This window comes from Trichosurus vulpecula, chromosome 3 (assembly GCF_011100635.1).
Source record: "Trichosurus vulpecula isolate mTriVul1 chromosome 3, mTriVul1.pri, whole genome shotgun sequence".
Lineage (NCBI taxonomy): Eukaryota > Metazoa > Chordata > Mammalia > Diprotodontia > Phalangeridae > Trichosurus > Trichosurus vulpecula.
Window position 1 is genome coordinate 278930785 of NC_050575.1, and position 18569 is coordinate 278949353.

At 38.7% G+C, this 18569-nt stretch overlaps 1 protein-coding gene across 1 annotated transcript in view; it reads right to left on the minus strand.

Annotated features, from left to right (window-relative positions):
• RALGAPA2 (Ral GTPase activating protein catalytic subunit alpha 2) overlaps window positions 1-18569 on the minus strand; it is a 409611-nt gene that overhangs the window by 4386 nt on the left and 386656 nt on the right. The window lies entirely within an intron of this gene.

Below are 18569 nucleotides of genomic sequence, written 5' to 3' on the forward strand. Positions count from 1 at the left end.
TTGATCTTTGTTAAGTGTTTAAATGTGTGGCAGGTATACAGAGTGGAAACCACACCAACTCTGATTCAAGAGGACACCAATTCAAATCCAATTTGCTACCTGTGTCACCAGGCAAGTAAACTGGAATGTCTGTGCCTCAATTTTCTCATCTACAACATGGGGATGTTAGATTACAATTTCTAAAGCACCATTCCAGCTCTAAATTCCATGCTGCCTGATGAGGATGTTTTACCCGCAAGCCAAACTGGAGAATACAAAGACTTCCTAAGAGGCAGTAATCCCAGAGCCTCATATTCTATCAGTACTCCAAGGAGTATCTAGAAACTTTATGCAAAGCTTAGTGAATCCCTGATAGTGTCAATGGCATCTACAAATATTTACACACTGATATCTGAAACATTAAGCTATAACTCAATTATTTCCCTAAGGTGGCTATGACTAGAGGTCAGAATTAAATAACTGGTTTGAACCAGAACACAAGCGGATATAGCCATTTACCTCTGGAAAAAATGAATAAACTTAAAACCTGCCCTTGTGCAGCTCTCAGCTTCTCCCAGGGCACTTCTAATCACACTCTGAGGAATACAAGAATGTCTCCTGCAATAGAGGGAGGTTGTTGCTGCTGCAGGCTGGTCTTCCCCACGACAATTCAGTCATCAAGAAGGCCATTTCATCAGCCTTACTTCGGTCACAGCCCAGGTTTCCCCATAAGGAAAATGTTCAAGAGCTGTACTTCTATGGTCTTATTAACATGGCTTCTCTTCAGGGGTTTTGCTTTTCAACAGTTAGTGTTTCATTTGATTCAGACCATATCACAGGGGTTGTTTCATGCATAATCTGTGTCTTTCCATTGGTTTGTCTTGAGATTGTCACTATGCCATCTCAAAATCAGTTCTTCCAACAATCCCCAGTGCACACAGAGCAATCTGAGACCAGCAACTTCCTTGGTGTGAACTGAAAACCAATGGTTTAAAGGGTTGTAACCTCAGAGAGACCTGTGTTTTCTCTTATTTCTTCTGGGCCAAACTCAGACATTCAGTAAAGTTGGTAAAGCACACAGAAGGAGAGCTCTGTTTCCCTCCTACTAGTTTTGTCTTTAAAATCAGGCTGCCTATGACAAAGACAGGGAGCCATACTTTGTCATAGTAGGACAAAGAAGGATCATTAAAATGCATCTCCCCATCAAATGAGCATGCTAATGAAATGTACTAGCATTTAACTAAAAAACAAAACAAAACAAAACAAAAAACCCCCCAAAAACTCCAACAACCCACAATTGTGCTATGACTCAGTTGCTAATTCCAGGCAATTTTCAGTCCTGAAATACTTAACAAGCAATTGTATGATCGATTTCACATTACAAACTAGAATTGTTTTTCACTTACCAGATATATATTTTAGAGAGAAGATATAGGTAGGGAAAGAAAAAGGAAGAATATTCTCTTACAGATAAATGTAAAATATGTGTTGGTGTTTAAAGAAGTTAACTGTGAAAAAGTAGAGCTTTGTTAGTTCTGGATTAGGAGAAGAAACATTCTGATTTTTTTTCCCCAGGGAGAAAGCAGGAGGGTAGCTCGCGTTCCTACAGCTAAGCAGAATGGCAGATGGTCAAAATAATACAAATTTTGCCAACTGGGCAAGCTCGAGCAATATTCATGCAAGCTCTTTAACAATAGGGCTCCTGTGCTTATGAGAAGCTGTACAGTTCAAACAGGCAAAAGCGTGTCCGTAAAAAGGCTAAGCCACACCTCAGCACCTAGCATCACCCACAGCATTCCATGAGCCTTTAGAGTTTGGACATTCCATCAGTCAAAAACTTTCTTCTGGCAAGTCCTTAACTATGCAATCAACCTTGAAGCTCCCACTAAATCGTCTTGATTGATAGGGAGACAGCAGCTGCAGAATGAGCAAGCAATAACCACAAAAGAGAAAGGCTTTCATAGAAATATTATAATGCCACTTGCAAGCTGTCTGGCATGAACTCTAACGACTTGGCCATTTTCTTGCAAGAGAAGCTTGGAACTCTATTCAGATAACATACTTGAGCCCACTTCATGACTCTGGTCGAAGAAAATGGGAGTACACACATGTGGACAGATAAGTAACTGCATGAAACTTACAACATCTGAGGGAGATTTTTAAAATCTGTTTTTAGGATTACAAACTTGATTTGAAATTTATGGCCCATTTCTCCTCTCAGTGGCCAACTTGAAGCCCTAAATAGGGCAATTTAAAAAATCTGAGCTTAATCCATCACTAAGAAAAGAACTTTCAGTTCTGAAATGGGGTCAGCTTTCTACAGTAAATTTCTGCTCTTCTGAAATATGCAGATTTAAAAGATCAATGTTTGTGGTGCTTTCAACAAAGCAGAATACTAAGCTGAACTGTCATCCCAAATGATTATGTGATCTGATAGAAACAAATGGATTGATTCTGTCATATTTTCCAACATGCTATGATACAGTTAATAAAGAACCATCCATCAATCTACTAATCTTCTCCTCAGAAAGGTAGCTTTATTTTTGTTTTTTAAATTTCAAAGGCTTCATCCATCTGTGAATCGGATCTCAAGGAGTTAATTCAGTACAGCAGCCCCCTCTGCCTAAACCCAGCCTACCAGAGAGTGTATCCAGCCAGGATGCTGCTTCCATTCGATCAGTACTTTGGAAACTGCCCAGACAAACAAGCAGAACCGAGAAGCTTGCAAAGGTCACACCTGGCGTGTGGCCGGCCTGCTCTCTGGGTCCTAAACCGCACCCCCAATCTCCAGGTTCATGGCACTCTGTGCTTCCCCGCCTTTGTTTCCTTTTCCTCCCCCAGCTGTTCCATTCAGCAGCCCAAGCTCGGCAATCTGCCCTCCCCAGAAAGAGAGGCATTTATTAAGCTGAGCTAACTCAAAGGGCCAGCACAGCACGTGCCGCTTCTTATCGGGCCCCATCTCAAGATCCTATTCCATGGTGCTTAGGCAACAAAAAAGTAAATGGACTTAACTCCCATTGGCTCCCCTGCAGCAATTCAAACAAAAGTGGAAGCAACAAAGACATTTTCCAGTATGGCAGGTGTTGGTGTCAGATTCCGCCTGAAGCAAACAGGAGCAGAAGAAAGACAAAGTATGCGTTTTCCGTTGAGGCTCAGACATGCAGGGACAGGGCAAGCCTGTCAGAGAGCAGCCAGGCAGCAGGGCTGTTAGTGCCGCTACTTAGTCAGGTGGGAATTGTCTGGGCTACTTGTTTCCAGCCTGGTGCTTGGAATGCACATTTTGGAAGGGAGGATGAAAGGCGGTGAAAAAGGGAGAGGGCCAGAAAAAGAGAAGGATGGCCATATTTCAGCTTAATACGAGCAACCAAGGAGACTGGTTAGTAGATCTGCTGAAAAGATAGTTAGCGCCGTGCACTGAGCAAACCTGTGGGCAGGGTCAGGCTTACCTTGGTCAATTACGGTATTGAGACCTTTATATATTCTAATCTAAAGGGAAAGAACAACACAAAGTCAAATGAGTAGTGGTACAGCATACCTCAACCTTACGTGAAGATTGTACATTGGTAACAAGCATTAATTCGTGGATCAGTTTGGGACTTCACTGGATGCCCTGCTAGCAAACTAGCGAACTACCTCATTTATATCACACATATTACAAAGAAACAGAACATTTAAAAAATTACATTTTCCATGTCTAATGGTGAATCACCAGCCTCAGCTAAGCTTATATTCACATTCAAAAGCTTTTGCTTAGAATCCAAGTCACGATATGAACAAAGCCCCAGCCCAACATCCTCATATATATGTCTAGAGTGAATCAAAACGCATAGTTTACAATAAGAACTTCTCAAATTCAAAGGTGGCCTAAAAGCTCATCAGTTACTATAATGCATTCAAGTATACAATTGTGAAGCAGCTTTTTATATGGTATACAGCACACAGTATGTTTATGTAGAAATGCTTTCACCACCCAATGTTGCTGTCTTGGTGTAAAGGAAATAGCTAGATTGACAACCAGTATCTATCACATCATACAAGAGCAAGGAGAAAGGACATTTGGAAGGAGAACCCTAAGGCAAAGCTATTCTTTGATGAAAAGAGCAACAAGATTATTGTGACCATGCAGCAGAGAGAAGGCTTTATATCTTTTTAACATTTTTTCTGCTAAGTTTTTATTCTTTTCACTCCAGTTTCAACTTATCCGTGTAAACTCTCCTTAGCAGGCGCATTATCTTTCTGAAGCAGGCAACGGTTTCCCCTCTTTGCAGTATTCAATGTCATTAGACTACAATCAAATCTGGACAAAGGACATTTATCAATGATGTGTGCCATTGTCTGCATTTGGCCACAGTTGTAAACTTGGATTTTCCTGCTGACCCCATCTGTAAAGGTTGGCACAGTGATCAGGGTCAGTTTCAAACACTGAAATGATCCCTCTCTATGCAGCACTATTGTGATTTTAATGATAAGATTCCCCTAAACAAATGTCAGATTATACATTCCAAATATATAGTTGTATATAATGATAAAATGCAGTTATATAGTCCAAAATAATGAAAAAGACATTCTCCGACCAGAATGAAGCTGGTGTACAACAGGGATAGCAAGCTACATCACTGAGCTTTATTTCAAATACAAAAGTGCCATTGTTGTGGCTCAAGGAAAAGACCCTTTAGGACTTGGTGATAATATTGCTCCTTTCAAACCAATCATTAATGGATACGATGAATTCCAACGGCTCTGGTTTTGAGGCATATTTTTGGTACTAGTAAATGTATCCCATAACAATAACAATAACAATACCATATAGTGCTTCAAGAATTCCAAAGCACTCAATCAATCCTCATAATGACTCTATCAGGTAGGAATTATTAATGCTTCTACTTTATAATAAAGTTAAATGACCTTCCCAGGACCACACAACTAGTACATATCTCAGGCAGGATTCAAACTCAGGTCTTCCTGACTCCAAGTCTTAGCCACTGTGCCAATTAATGGCCTCCACTAGCCCTTTAAGTTTAAACAACACTTATACTTTTTGTAAATGAAGTAACAATCCTTCCACTTAGCAAGTCATACTAAGTCTCAGTTTCCCTTGCTCTCTTCCCCTCACTGGAAGCATTTTCTAAATATCATCCCTTGACTCTGAAGATTTCAGAGGAAAAAAAACCCAACTGTTCTGGGAGTCTCCCCTTAGGTAGTGTTACTGCTATTGCAGATTTCCACCCCTGGGGCAGCAGTGCTGGCACCCAAGGCCTTTTGAAAGGTGTTGTGTTGATCTCTTTCCTCTAGCCAAACTGACTCAGTCCTGGCTATGCATACAGGATATGGTGGTAGAAACCAGGAAAACAGATGGTACAGCTAACAATAAAGGACTTCTTTGTAATTGCTGATGAGGAATGGTTTGTTCCTCTCCCCAGCATATTCCCCAGACGCAGGCTGATGTGGTATGTATGCTGGACCCAAGAGAATGTCTCAATAACTGCCAATCTGTAGCTGAGTTAAGGAGATGTGGAGACAGCCATGTTTGGGGGTTGGTCTGAATTATTCCAGGGAGCTCAAGCATCACATGCCCTTAACATGAAATCAGAGGTGCCTTGAGGCAATGAATCAGTAGGCAAGACAAAATGGGTTATAAGGAGAAAAACAGCACGGTACAGTAGAAAGGGTATTTGACTTCGATTCAGAAGACCTGCTTTTACATCCAGGCTCTAACACTTAGAACCTCTGAGGCTTCAATTTTTTAAATTATAAAACGGAGCTAATTATACTTGTGCTATTTTATTTCCCCTCACATGAGATGATGCATATGAAAGCACTTTCCAGTTGTATAGTACTATTAAAGAATAAGCTTTTTAAAAATATCAGTATCTTATCAGAGTATTTGAATATGTGCAGAGGTCTAGGGACTCTTATAAATTAAAACTATATATACAGCACTATATTAAATGGACAAATATGGAAAGATGACATACATTTAGGACTAATGAATGGTCAGAGAAGCTAATTTAAAAGACATGTCTTCTGTGGAGACAGTAAAGAGGTAGAATGGGGCTTCTGAGGTCTCTTCTAATTCTGAGATTCTGTGATCCAGACTCATTAGGGCTAACATGCCAGTTACCATTGAATAAACCAACACTACATTAGGATCCTGGATAATGAGATTTTCAGTCACACTACAATGAAGAATAAGACCAGTTATTTACTTTTTCCACACATTTCTTTTAGTTCCTATACGCACTTGAAATAATGACCAACAAAGTGCTGTTCATTTCATTTTGGGAGGGAATACCACCTGGCTCAAACAAGTGGCTAAGGTGCTGAACCACATGAAATAAGCATCCTAGAAAGAAAGCAGCAGCCTGGAGTTGCCTTCTGGAAATAACTTTCATGGAGAAAGTTCTGTAATTTAAGCAGGTACATAAGTTTAAAAAATACACAAAGTAATAATACAAATGAGGAATGTTTTATCCAATGCAACTTTTACTAACAATAATATATGAGAGTTGCCAGACTTTTGGTAGTTGGGTTTATCTAATTATATGGGACTGTCTATGGCAAAGAATATAACTAAGTTCCTTAGGCACTTTGAGAAAACATTGCTGTACCAGGAGGTTAAAACATGTGGGTTTTCCTTGAGAGAGGTGATGTACTCAAAATTGCAGAGGGAGACATTATTTTGGACAAAGTTAATGCAAAAATTTGTTCAGCTTGACATGCACATTAGTTACAAGGCTTTTGTTTTTCTTTCTCTTTTAATGGTGGGAGAGTAGGAAGTGGGAAGGAGAGAAGATGAATTTTTGTTAATTGAAAATTAAAAAAAATAAGGCATGTATGTGGGTCTCCTCCCAGGGGGTTGGTAGGGATGAGCAATTTTCAACAGCAAAAGATCCATTAACTAGTCTACAAGCACTTATTAGGTGGCTAGTGTATGCTAGGCACTGTGCAAAGCACAGGGCACACAATGCAAAAAAGAAGCAAAAACACAAAATAGGTAACAAAGCAAAATTAGAGGGAAAGGCTTCTTGTAGAAGATAAGTGTTTGAGCAAAGTCTTCAAGGAAAGCTAATAATTCTAAAGGATGAAAGTGAGAAAGAATATTCCAAACACAAGATAAATGGTGAAAAAACAGAGCATTGTATATGAGGAACATCGAGGAAGTCATTATGGCTGGATCACAGAGGTCATGCGGCCAAGTGATATGTTAAAAAGGAAAGGCCCAATTTTTGAAGAACTTTAAATGCGAAACCGTGGAGTTTACGGAGAACAGGAATGAAACTGTCAGACATGTGCTTCGGGAAAATCAATTTGGCACCTGTGTGGTGGATACTCCTTCCAATGTCTTGTAATTGAACACTTATCATAAGAAGCTGATTAACTGGTTCAAGTTAATACAGGGACAGAATCCATTTTGCAGCTGGAGGTGGAAAAGAACAGCTGATTTGGCCACCAATGTAAGGGGAATTCTAAATGAAGTAATGGGGAAAGGGAGAAAAGGCTGGAGATCAGAAAGCTCACTGGGGATGGTTGCCTGGGCTATTCAGATCCCTTGGAATGGGTCTGAGTGAGGGAACAGGTGCAGGTAGTTGTTGGAGTCAGACTACAAACTCAACTCCAACATTTCCTATTGTATGGGTTGGCAACCTAAGACCCCTGGGAATTATCCAGATTGATTAACATTTCCAAATGGCCTAAAGGCTCATCCCAACATTTCCAGTCGGGTAGCAGTGGCCATGTACTGGCCCTAGCTCAGGACTTGGCTACATCTTTCTAAGGCTTGGGTCTTACCCCTGAATTTCTGGTTCTATAGCTAGAAGCTAGGACAGCTGGACAAATGGAAAGCTCATGGACTGAGGCGAGAACAAATTGTTGGAGGAATTATTTATTGCTTCTCCACAATAAGTCATGGTGTTCTGGGACCAAGTTTAGCTTGTGTGAGAGTTATCTGAGAGTTATATGGAGAAAACACTGATAAAATCAATTCCACTGGAAGTTAAGTCACCTGGTTTACAGTTGCATAATTACAAGACTCCATCACAATATCACACAATCATAAACAGTTCCACCACCCTGGCGTGTCCAGGTGAAATCCACAGCTATAGTCAGAAGAGGAAGCAGGTTGGTGACTGGAAGGATCACTGGACTTAAAGCCTAGAAAAGTCCCTGTTCTGCCAGTCAGCAACCATGTGATTAGGGGCATGTCTCAGTACCTACCTCCCTGCAGCTTAGTTTTCTAATTCATAATAACAATAGCTAGAGTTTATATAGTGCTTTAAAGTTTGAAGAGCACTTTACAAATATAATTTTATTCTCACAACAATTTTGAAAGATAGGTGCGTTTTTATTATTCTCATTTTACAGATAAGGAAACTGAGGCAGAGTGACTTGCCCAGTGTCAGAGGCTGAATTTGAACTCAGGTCTTCCTGACTCAAGGTCATGCACTCTGTTTACTGTACCACGACCTGCCCGGAACTACTTGCTTGCATTGCCTATTTCAGGGTTGTTGTGAAGAAAGTACTTTTAATAAAATGATAAATGTTTTTTGCATCAATTTCATCAAAAACCTAACCAGTTTCTAATGCACCTTAGGCCTTTTTTTTTCTCTTTAGCTAGAGAAGGACTCCTTGAAGTGATTAGGATAATGATTAGACGTCTTTGATGACTTCAGTTAATTGAAGTATCTCTTGAGCTTATCTAGACTTGGTAGATCCTTACGGAGATCCTTACAGATCTGAAGGAGGGACTGAATGGTTTTAGAAAAAGGATTCTCTAGGATATGCTCAAAGTTATGTGTGTTTTTATGATGCAAAATGTTAATAACTGATTTTCCACCTGGGCTCTGTAACAATATTCTCACAAGTTGTGGAATTTTTTCTATTGTCTGGGAATGCTATAAATTTTCATTCCAAAATGACTTCTCTTAGAGAAATATTCAAAGGCTGGACAGAAAGAAATGATATAATAGGATGGGATAATTCCATAATTCTGCTCAAAGTAGAGCAACTAATAACGTTTTGCCCTGTTTTGATGAAAATTTTATCCTTCAAAAAGTGGGGGATCCAATAAAAGTAAATCCTTTTCTGGATTAGATTCTCCCTAATAGGAAGGACCTGGTTGCTATTAGAGAAATTATGGGAATCTTGGAGTGGAGATGACTCTTCCTCCATAAGGCATGTGACAGAAAACAAGTGAGAGCCTGGAATAGTCTGAAAAACACTCTCAATTCTGGAAGAGTATACTTCAAAGGGTTCATAGGAAGGCCAGGTAAGATTCCATGGACTAAAATACTACAGGGGGAATAAGTACAAGAGGGATGAGAACATGTCAAAAATGGAACTCTAAAGACCCAGAGGAAACAGTCCAGATGGAAAGTAAAGACAAGAGTTGTCTGAAAAGACTGGTTTGTATGCACTAGGAACCCACAATCCAATTTAGATTAAAAAAAAAGATATAAGAACAAATGATGGAAGCGAGAATAAGTAGCTTAAAGAATAAAAAAGCATGTCATTTAAGAATATTGTCAGGCTTATTATAACTCTGAATCAGCTGAGGCTAGTGAGGAAATCTAAGGGCAGCCTCTTTTGGTTAAAAGAGGATTTTTTAAAAGCTATATTGGGAGAAAGCAAAGGATCCCCCACCCACAAAAGAAGGTATCATAGCCCAGTGTCAATGACAACTGACAGTACAGAGAAGGTGGCCACCCTTGGCTTCTATTTTCTCTGCCAAGGAGAATGATCTTTGGATGAGAAAGAACAGAACTAAACTGGCTACTGGGGAGTTGATATCCAAGATTACTAAGAAGAGTGTTACTTACCTGTCCAGGAAGAATACAAGTTACCTGGTCCAGATGAACTACAACCTTCATGAGTACTGAAAGAACCAGAAGATCTATTGTTGAGCCACTGTCAGTGATATTTGAAAGACAATGAAGAATATAAGTAATGGAGGACTGCAGAAGGGTCAGTAATGTCCCAGTTTTCAAAAAAGGGAAAACAATAGAGTCTGAAAACTTACAGGCCAGTGAATTTGACCTCAATTCCTGGGCAAATTCTAGAATGGGTCATTAAAGAGATGGTTAGTGAACAGCTAGAAAAGGAAGCAGTAATTATTATGAAAAACCCAACATAACTTTAATAACTACAGGTTGAGCCTGGCTAATTTATTTCCTCTTCTGATGGGGTTAATTAATTTGCAGATGAGGGAACGATATAGACGTAATTTATCTAGATTTCAGAGAAGAGGAGGATGGAGGAAGATGGCTGCTTGAAAACTGGGACTTCCTTAAGCTCTCCCCCAAACCCCTCCAAACACCTATAAGCAGGCAGTCAGAAAGAAACAATTTGAGTATTGTAGAAACACAGTCAAGATAACATAAGATCTAGCAGCTTCTACATTAAGGGATCAAAGGGCTTAGAATACAATATTCTGGAGGTCAAAGGAGCTAGGATTAAAACCAAGAATCACCCACCCAGCAAAACTGGATATAATACTCTTGGGCAAAATACGGACTTTCAACAAAATAGAGGACTCTCAAGCTTCTTGATGAAAAGATCAGAGCTGAATCTGACTTTCAAATACAAGAATCAAGAGAAGCATGAAAAGGTAAACAGGAAAGAGAAACTGTAAGGGACTTACTAAAGTTGAACTGTTTTGTTTACATTCCTACATGGAAAGATGATGTGTGTAACTCATGAGACCTTTCTCAGTATTAGGGTAGTTGAAGGGAATATATATATATATATATAGACAGAAGGCACATGGTGAGCTGAATATGAAGGGGTGATATCTAAAAAATAAAATAAAATTAAGGGCTAAGATAGGAATATACTGGAAGAAGGAGAAAGGGAGAGACAGAATGGGGTAAATTATCTCACATAAAAGTGGCAAGAAAAAGCAGTTATAATGGAAGGGAAGAGGGGGCAGGTGAGGGGGAATGAGGGAATCTTGCTCTCTTCGGATTTGACTTAAGGATGGAATAACACACTCAATTGTGTATCTTACCCTACTGGAAAGTAGGGGGGAAGGGGATAAGGGGGGATGATATAAGGGAGGGCATACTGGGGGAGGAGGTAGTCAAAAACACTTTTGAAAAGGGACATGGTCAAGGGAGAAAGCTAAATAAAGGAGGACAGGATAGGATGGAGGGAAATACAGTCAGTCTTTCACAACATGACTGTTTTGTCTTTTGCATAAGAATACATGTGTGGCCTATGTTGCATTGCTTGCCTTCTCAAGGAGGGTGGATGGGGAGGGAAGACAGGAGAGAATTTGGAACTCAAAGTTCTAAAAACAAATGTTCAAAAAAAGTTGTTTTTACATGCAACTGGGAAATAAGATATACAGGCAATGGGGTATAATAATCCATCTTGCCTTACAAGAAAGTAAGGGGAAAGGGGATAAGGTGCAGGGGTGGGGGGAGTGGGGTGACAGAAGGGAGGGCAGACTGGGGAAAGGGGCAATCAGAATATATGCCATCTTGGGTTGGGGGGAGAGTAGAAATGGGGAGAAAATTTGTAACTCAAAATTTGTGGAAATCAATGTTGAAAACTAAAAATATTAAATAATAAAAAATGAATTAAAAATAAAAAACAGATTTCAGAAAAGAATTTAATAAAATATCTCATACTATTCTTATGGAGAAATTGGAAAGATATGGGCTAGACAACAGTATAATTGATTTATAACTGTCTAAATAGGTGGAAAGAGTATGGTAATTGTTGGTGGTTTCTAATGCACTGTTCTATATCACACTGACACATTATATTGAGCTTAGAGCCCACAAAAATCCCCATTTTTCCCTTGTAATTGGCCCTGTACCAATTTTATGAAGGACTTGGATAAAGCTACAGTTGGTGTAATTGTCAAACTTTGTGAAGATGACACAAAGTTGGGAGGGATAGCTTAATACAATGGATGCCAGTCAGGATCCAAACGATCTTGAAAACCTAGAACACTGGGCTAACTATAATTAGATGAAATCCAAGAGATAAATATAAAGACTTACACAGGTTCAAAAAGCAATCCCACAAGTACAAGACTGTTAGACAGCAGTTTTTCAGAAAAAAAGACTGGGGATTTTTGTGGGCTCTAAGCTAAATATGATATGGCAACAAAAAAATAACATTTTGGCCAAACTAAGGGAAGAGATTCCAGGAATAAGAAGACAGTCATTCTGCATTCTGCTTTCCTCAGGTTGCATATGGAGTACTGTGTTCCATTCTAGGAACCACAATTTAGGAAGGATACTTAGAAATTGTAAAGTGTCTGTAAGGAGGCAATCAGGATGAAGGTAAAGGATTATGATTCCATGCCATATGGAAATTGGTTTTTAAAAGTGGGAATGGTTAGCCTGGAGAAGAGAAGATTCAGGGAGACATATGCCTTCACGCATTTATGTGGAAGGGGGATTAAACTTGTTCTGTTTGGTACTGTACTGCAAACACAAGAGCAATAGGTAGAAAGGGCAAAGAAGTGAATTCCAGCTGCATAAGAACATTTCAATTCTTTGAGAGTAGGAATTTAAAAAAAAATTTGGCATATGTATCCTCAGTCCTTAGCACAGTGTCGGACCCAAAGTAGGCACATACTATAAGACTGTTTATTGTCTACTGCTCATATTAGAACATGCATATCCATCACTGTATGTATTTATATGCATATATATACATACATATATATATATTTACACACACACACACACACACACACACACACACAGAAATATGGTGAAGAGCACAAATGAATAATGAGTTGGGCCCAGAATTGAACAGGACAAGGAGAACAGGCTAGATTGCCTTTAAGAAATCATAATGCTTTCCATCAAAATAAAGGCTCATTTTTTTCATATAACTATTAGTGTTGTTGTGTGCAATGAGACATAGAATAAACAGTCACTGAAAAATTAAAGACTGAATGTCACACAAAGAGCAATGGAGAAGACCGTACTAGGTATGGGCAACTCTTTAGAGAAACTCTGAGGAATAGGAGTAACATGTCATCAAGGAATTATATGATAGGAAGAAGAGAAGGGCTGATATATGGCAAAGGTTACGGATAGCAGGTAGACAGTGTACAATTGGCACCTGTGTAATGTAAGGAGAAAGAGAGGAAGGCTTTCCCAGCATGTTGCGTGGCTCCACTTTGGCAAACTTGTAGGGGAATACAGACAAGGGCAGTACAGCAGAAGTTAACATGGATGGATAGGTTGCAATCAGTGTCATCAATTGATAGGATCACAGATTCATTTAAATATCTGAGTCAGGAGAAACTGCCTAACAATTAGCACTACACATAAACGTAAAGGGTTCCCTCAATTTTGGATGACCACGTGTCAAATATGTGGCAATAGCAATTCCTTTTTTGAAATAGATTAGTTTAAATGACCACTAAGGTCCCTTCCTAATTCTCAAATTCTGTGCCAAGTGATTCCATTTCATCCTGACTTTTTCAATAGATTTCCCCCTATATCATCCCTATTCTCTCATTTATCTTCAATCTCTGCCTGTATACTAGCTGTTTCCCTATTGCCTATAAACCTGCCAATGTCTTCCCCATCCTAAAAAATATCTTCACTTATCCATTCATCCCCACTACTGTTCCATATCTCTCCTCTCTTTTGTGGCTAAACTTCAGAAGACAATAGGTGGCTCCACTACCTTTCCTCTCACTGCCTTAACTTTGTACTGCTTGGCTTTCAGTCTCATAATTTAACCAAAGCTGCTCTCTTCAAAGTTACCAATGATCTCTTAATTTCCAATCTAGCAGTCTTTTTCTCAATCACCATGTTCCTTGACCTCTCTTTTGGTCATCTTCTTGATATTCTCTTCTCTCTAGGTTTTTGTTGAGGGGAACACTACTCTTTTCTGGTTTTCGTCCTATCTTCTGTCTCCTCAGTCTTCTTGGCTGAATATTTAGCCAGGTGACACTTGCTAACCATGGATGTCCCATGGGGCTCTATTGTGGGCCCTCTTTTCCTTCTATACCATTTTATTTGGTGATCTCATCAGCTCCCACTGATTTATCATTGATGATTCTCAAATCTACTTATCGAGCCCTAATGTCTCTGTTAACCTCTGATCTTGCATCTCCAACTGCCTATTTGACATCTTGAACTGGGTGTCCTATAGAAATCTTAGACTCAACATGTTCAAAACTGAACTCATTATCTTTCTCTCCCAAACACCCCCTCTTCCAAACTTCCTCATGACTGTTTTGGGTACCACCATCTTCCTAGTTATTCAGACATACAACCTAGGTGTCATTCTCGACCCCCCCCCCCAATATCAAATCTATTGCCAATGACTCTCCCTCTGACAATGCCACCTCATGCTTGCACTACTGCAATAGCTTGCTTTTTGATCTCCCAGCTACGAGTCTCTCTCCACTCCAGTCCATCCTCTATACAGCCATCAAACTGATCTTCCAGGTCTGGCCATGTCACTCTTCTACTCAATAAACTCTAGTAGCTTTGTATCACCTCCTGATCAAATATGAAATCCTCTGGTTGGTGTTTAAAGGTCTTCATAACCTACTCCACCCCTCAGCATTCTTACACCTTATACTCTGAAATCCAGTGACACTGGCCTCCTTGCTGTTCCTTGAACAAGACACTCCATCCCCCAACTCCAGGCACTTTCACTGGCTATCCCCAAGCCTGGAATGCTCTCCTTCCTGGCTTTCCTTCAAGTGTCAGCTAAAGTTCTATTTGCTACAGGAAGCCTTTCCTGATCTCTCTGAATTCTAGTGCCTCCCCTCTGTTGATCATTTCCAATTTATCCTATCTATAGCTTGTTTGTACAATAGCTTGTTTGTTTGCATGTTGTCTCCCCTATTAGACTGAGAGCCCCTTGAGAGCAGGGACTGCTCTTTGTATCTGTAGCACTTAGCATAGTACCTGGTATGTAGCAGGTGCTTAATAAATATTTATTGACTAACTCACTGACATAATTACATACTGTTTTATGGCTTCTCCTTACTTTGTGCTTATTAGTTTATATAAGAATGCAAATTTCTCTTAATTCTCCATTTTCATAATTTCCTATGGTACAGTAATATTCCAATCAAACAACAAATCTTTATTAAGGAGTTGCCAGGCACAATTCTAGGCAGTGGGGACACAAAGACAAAAGAGAAAATGTCCCCGCTCTCAAGTGCTTACAGTATATTGGAGGAAACAACATGTACACATAAAAGTAAATACAAAATAAATGTAAGGTAACTTTTGGGAAGGTTGAAAACTACTAGCAGTTGGCGGAATTAAGAAAGGTCATAAGTGGGAGATGGCATTTGAGCTGAGTGCTGAATGAAGCTAGGGATTCTAAGAGGTGAGGAAGTATATTATGTTAAATTCATACACACAGTTTATTTAGGCATTCTCTCTATATTCTCACTTAGTGATCCCATCAGCTCCCATGGGTTCAATTATCATCCCAATGCAGGTAATTCCCTGATCTATTTATTTAGCTCTCCTTTCTCTCTGGAGTTCCAGTCCCACATTACCAAGTGCCTGTTGGTCATTTTGAACTCAGTGTCCTATAGGCATCTCAAATGCAACCCCTCTATAACAGAATATTATCTCCTCGTGGCCCCCTTCCCACTCCCTTCTAAAATTCTCTGTTGATGAGATGACTATTTTTTAGGTCACTTAGGTTTGCAACCTCAGTGTTATCTCTGACTGCTCTCTTACTCAGCCCATAAATCCAATCCCTTGGCAAATCTTGTAATTTCTTTCTTTCCAAAGTCTCTCTCATATATCCAGTGGCTCCCTATTACCATCAAGATCAAATAAATATAAGTCTTTTTTTGCAGCATTTAAAGTTCTTTATAACCTGGCCCCTGCCTATGATTGCAATTTTTATTTTTTATATTCTACTTCCTACAACATAGTCCATAAATCAGCTATACTTTCGGATCCTCTCACGTGACATACCATCTCCTGCTTCCATACCTTTGCATTGGCTATTCCCCATGTCAGGTATGCTCTCTCTCAATTGTAAGGGCATGCCCACCTACTGAGGAATGGCTAAGCAAATTATAGAGAATATGACTGCAACGAAATATTATTGTGCCATTAGAAAGGACAAAATTTGCTGTTTCAGAGGAAGCTGGGAAGACATCTATGAAGTAATGCTAAACAGAACTAAGAGAACAATTTACACCATCACAACAACATTAGGAAGTAAGATGTTTTTAAAAGATTCTAGAATTCTGATCAGTGTAATGATAAAACATGAGGGCACATGACTGAAGAAAAACATCACCCACTTCTTGCCCTCTGCAGAATGAGTTGTCTATTTTTGGACATATGTAACATGGAAATTTGTTTTACTAGACTATGCATGTAAGGATTTTATTTGTTCTTTTTTAATTATTCAATTGGAGTTGCAATGGTAAGGAATGATAATGAATGTTGAAAGAAAGAGAGAGTGAAAGAAACAGAAGGAGGGAAGAAAAAAGAAGGAAAAAGAGGAAGCAAAGAAGGAAGAAAATTTTGGCACTCCAGGGGTAGATGGAAGAAATGAAGCAAAAGAGAAAAAAAATGAAATCAATGCTCATGAGGTTTTTATATTGCTATGCAAAGCTGAGAAATATGCATGTTTCTTTTCTCCCCATTCAGTAATCGCTAGAGATCTCTCTTATTTAACTTTTCTAAAATTCTCTTCAGGCTTTTAACTTCTTTATCTTTTCATTAAATTTGTTTGTCTAAATGGGACACATTAAGACCCATAACTATTATAACATCGCTGTTTATTTTCCCTGTAATTCATTGTTTTTCCTTCGAGTACTTAGATGCTATACAATTAGGTGAATATATGTCAAGCATTATTTCATTATCTGTGGCATCTTTAAGTTTTCTACTTATCTCTTTTAACCATACTCTTTAAAATTTAATTAAGCATAATAAATTTTGCTTGTGTTACAATTTTTTTTAACACTGTGAACTTAATGTTTTGAGCATTTTCCTGACAAACAAGATATCACTGTTTTCTGCCTTCTAATCCTTTCTGTAACCCTCCTTATACTGTTTCCTCTTTTCCTCCCACTTCATTATTTATAAAGAAGAAAGGGCAGAGAAAGAAAGGATATGATTTACATCAACCCTTGTTTTCTTTACCTAGCTCAGACTCCAATCTTTGATGGTTACATTTTTTTTTTAATCTTTTGAATCCCTATTTTATGATCCACCCTCTGAAATCAAACTTTGTTTTGCTTGGAATTATTCCCTCTTCTACTATGTACGTTTCCTCTTGTATTTATATTACATTCCCTTTGTGCTTATATTTTTGTTCAGTTCAATTAGTATTTCTACATGGAGCTTTGTGCCTGTGTGAACCCTCATTTGTATGGTTCAGAGAAGAGTGAGGTCATTAGATGACCACTCCTCCCACCATGTTGGTATGCTCTTTTTAATGTACCCCATTTATGTGATATTGTTTCTCCCTCTTCTTAGTGTATTCCACTCTTCTCACATTTCTTTCTTCTTTTAAAGCAAAAAAAACAAAACAAAAAACAAACAAAAAAAAAACCCAGAACAAAACCATGCCTTGACCCTGCATTTGTCTTACTTATCTCCCTCTGTGAACTGTGAGGACATTAGGAATCCTTGTGAATAGCGACCAGGTTTTATGGTTTTGATTTTTGTATTTCTTTGCATCCCTAGTACTTAGCATGGGATTTGGCACATTGTAGGTGCTTAATAAATGCTTGTTGACTTCTCTCTTCTGTATCTATTAAAATGTAAGTACCTATTAATTATTTGGAACCTTCAAATTGCTCAAACTTATTTACCTTTCTAGATTTCTCTCATTCCCAGTGCTGGCATTTCAAAGATTGACTCTTGATCTGATCTTTTCATCAGAAATGCTTGGAGTTCCTTAATTTCGTTAAAGGGACATTTATCTACACTCCACCACCCAAAACCTGAAAGGATTATATTCAATTATGTAGGGTAGATTGTTCTTGGTTTAATGCTTTTATCTTGGGTCTTGGAAAAATGTATTCCAATATTTTCTCTCCTTTGAGTCATCTGCTGCCAAGTCTTATATAATACTGACTGTGATTGGTTCGTTTGTACTTGAACTCTTTCTTTCTGGCTATCTGTATTTATTAGTATTAGTATTGTCATTAACATGGAAGCTTTGGATTTCAGTTAAGACATTTGTGTTTTCAGTTTGTGGTTTCTTTTAGGAGTCAAATACCAGGTTCTTTTTATTTTCTTTCCCCTCTGGGTCTAGTAGACTGAGTTCTTGAAATTTGGTTTTCAGATTTTTGAAATTATAAGTTCTTGAAATTTGGTTTTCAGATTTTTTTGTTTGGTCATGTTATTCAGGGAGTCCAATGATGCTTAAATGCTCTTTCCTTGACCTATTTTCTAGGTCATTTGTTTTGGATAGAAGATAGCTTACCTTTTTAATTTATTCGATCTTTTGACTTTTTTTCCTAATATTTCTTGCTATGGCACTGAATTGCTTGCTGCATCCTATTTTTTCAGGGAATCCACTGTCCAAGTTAAGAATTTATACCTTCCATTCTGAGCTAGTTATTTTCATTTTTACTCCTGAACTGTCATTTCATTTGAAAATTTCAAATT